Source organism: Sinocyclocheilus grahami, unplaced genomic scaffold (genome assembly GCF_001515645.1).
Source record: "Sinocyclocheilus grahami isolate Dianchi unplaced genomic scaffold, SAMN03320097.WGS_v1.1 scaffold1302.1, whole genome shotgun sequence".
NCBI lineage: Eukaryota > Metazoa > Chordata > Actinopteri > Cypriniformes > Cyprinidae > Sinocyclocheilus > Sinocyclocheilus grahami.
Window position 1 is genome coordinate 184,464 of NW_015506481.1, and position 3,161 is coordinate 187,624.

At 35.4% G+C, this 3,161-nt stretch overlaps 1 protein-coding gene across 1 annotated transcript in view; it reads right to left on the reverse strand.

The window, feature by feature from the left end:
- The window catches only part of LOC107569014 (uncharacterized), a 29,828-nt gene that overhangs the window by 2,853 nt on the left and 23,814 nt on the right, over positions 1-3,161 (reverse strand). The gene's annotated exons all lie outside the window — the stretch shown is intronic.

Genomic DNA, 3,161 nt, shown 5'->3' on the forward strand with positions numbered 1-3,161 from the left:
GAAATATACAGAAATTGAATAAAGTTATCAAACACTAAATTCTAAATTAAATATAAATTAATCCTTAAAGATACAAAAGTTATTGATTTACTCTTTTTTTTTCCTTTTGATCTTTGATTAACAGAAATCACAGCAGCTGGGTTATTAGGTTATTTGGCTGCTATTACTTTAAGACCTGCCGCTGCTGAATGTGATGCGGATCTTACATGCATGCTCGTAGTTTCATTCACGCTTTAATATGAAATGATACAAGCTACAGCGCGTGGACAGTATAACGGCTGACAGGACAGGACGATTAGTTTTTACTGACATATGGCCTGACAACATCTCATCTGACCACAGATCTCTGTTCTACTGAAGCGTTTCGTCATCTCTACCGTTTCCGCGCTTGTTTGGCTTGCGCCTGTTGCTGAGGTGAAGCTGGAGAGCGCGTCTGAAAAGTCTCCTGTTTGATGTACTCGTAAAGACGTTCTAAGTAAAGACAGAAGAGAGTGGGGTGGCCAACCCTAGTCCCGCCCCAGCATTAAATATTTTTAACGCTGTTATACTGGAAAAATTAAAAAATATATTGACTACATTAATGCACTAATTTTGACAGCACTAATATATATGTGTGTGTGGGTGTGTATATATTAGTGCTGTCAAATTATTAATCGCGATTAATCACATTCAAAATCAGTTTTTGTTTACATAATATATGTAAAAACACACACATACAGTATATATTTTGAAAATATTTACATGTATATACACTGTATATATATATATATATATATATATATATATATATATATATACACACACACACACCAACCTTGGTTTGAATAAGTGCTCCAGGAGGGTCTTCTGGATCTTCTAGTTCAAGATTAAGAAGAGTAGTGGTCTAAAAAAAAAAAGTTTATTTATATTAGTAGCACCACAAAAGTCAGAATATGTATTAGCACACCTCTCACCTCAACAAGCCACATGAGGTAACAAAGTCTGTAGCACAAAGGGTGTGCCAATGTGCCAGATTTGAAGAGTGTAACACTCAGCCTGTACTCACCTGTGAGTCAGCGCTTGCGTCAGGCTGTCCGAGCTGGAGGGCTTTGAGCAGTCCTTCATGGGAGTGTAGTTTGGGTTTGGGACCTGATAGTCTGAGAATTTTGGACCCAGACTGTAGACGACACCAGAAATTTGCAGCTTTGCTGATGGAAAAAAAAAATAAAGAGTACGAAAGACTTTTGACAATGACGGACACTCCATTGATACTTCATCAATTAAAACAGGCTTGTGCGCAAAGATTGAATTATAAACCACAACATTTTACTGTGCAAACTTGTTTGAGCGCACTTCAATCAGGGAAAATATTGACAATGCACACATACTGGAGGTTCTTACCCTGATCTTACACTGTTCAGTTAGAGAGTCAAAGACGAATAAGAGTGACTAAGATAAAGAGAAGGGAAAATCTATTAATCTAATCTAGTGTTCTTAGAAATGGGTCAAGGACGAAAAAGGGTTTAAGCATAAAAACATAAAGAGTACGAAAGACTTTTGACAATGACAGACACTCCATTGATACTTCATCAATTAAAACTAAATTAAATATTGACAATGCACACATACTGGAGGTTCTTACCCTGATCTTACACTGTTCAGTTAGAGAGTCAAAGATGAATAAGAGTGACTAAGATAAAGAGAAGGGAAAATCTATTAATCTAATCTAGTGTTCTTAGAAATGGGTCAAGGACGAAAAAGGGTTTAAGCATAAAAACAATACTGCTTTAAATTGTTTTTCCAAAAAATGAAAAATTTAAAAATTAAAAAGTTTTCTGTTTAATGTAATTGTATTTTGATTTTGTTTTTCTGAGCAAAAAATAAATATCGTACATTTTCCCCTGATTTACAGAAGACACCCACTAAAATGTCATTCAGTGTAACAATATTGTCAGGCATATTTACAACAAAACTCAATTCATGACATATTAAAAAACTAATTATTTTCACCCCAAATACTAATTAGTTGTTAAATGTAAATTTTTTTTTTTAATTTGCCACTCTCCTAGGTTTTGCCCATTTGTCAGTAAGAATGTTTTACTCATTTAAAACCCAATAAAATGTAATATGCTCACTTATTCTTTTACATATTTTAATATGTACAGGTCAGAATAAGCATGTTATTTGAATTTTGTACATAACTATAAGTGTTGCACTGAATGACAATGGAACATTATTTCAGCCAAATTTTGACATTTTATTCTTCAAAAACTTATTTGAAACCTTAAATGTAGACACTTTACTTGCATTTAATGTGCTTTCTATGGACATAAAATCACTTTTGTAAATTTCTTTTGATGCAGACATCTTAATGTCTTTGACCCAAATGTATCGGTTTATTAAGTGTTCAAGCACGCAGTGCTGAAACCCTATTGAAATCGTTAGGATTTATTTTTTTTATTCTTCTCCCCTAAAACTGATCGTGCAGACCAAACCGTAAGGCCTAGAGACTTGAAACTTGGCCAGATTGTAAAGCTTAATTTGGGGAGAACCTATCAAAGTCTCGCCCCAATCGGTCAAAGGGGGGGCGCTACAGCGCAAAAAACAAAAATTTCAGACATTTTTGGCCCCAACTCATACACCTTTTGTCGTAGACTCAAAAATCGTTGCGATCCTTGGGTCAACACAAATAAAAGTGGAGTCAGACAGATTTTCTCTACGACGCACGTTTTTCCCGCAAAATTGAGTTATATCCGAAACCTACTTTTGCGAACTAGTCCTAGGTTTTTCGCCCGATCGGAACCAAACCATAGCAGAAACATTCTCTAGGCACCGATTATCAATAATTATCAAACAAAAGTTGAAATTTCCATTTTCGTGCGCAACAGCGTGCAAAGAAACATCTATGCTAATGTTAGCCAAATGTTATTTTAGCTATAACTCTTGAACGGAATGAGATATCTTTACCAAACTCGGTACACATGTGTACGAGCTTAATCTTTGGCAAAATAAAAAAATTGCGAAGCTCTGCCACTTGGTGGCGCTATAAGACGAAAAAAACATAAAAACAACAATAACTGCGCAACCATTAGTCCGGTCGACTTGAAAATTGGTATGCAGTGTCTTTGTCCAAAGTGGCACAAGTGTCTATGAGGACATTCGCGTATCTCAAAAAACATGGC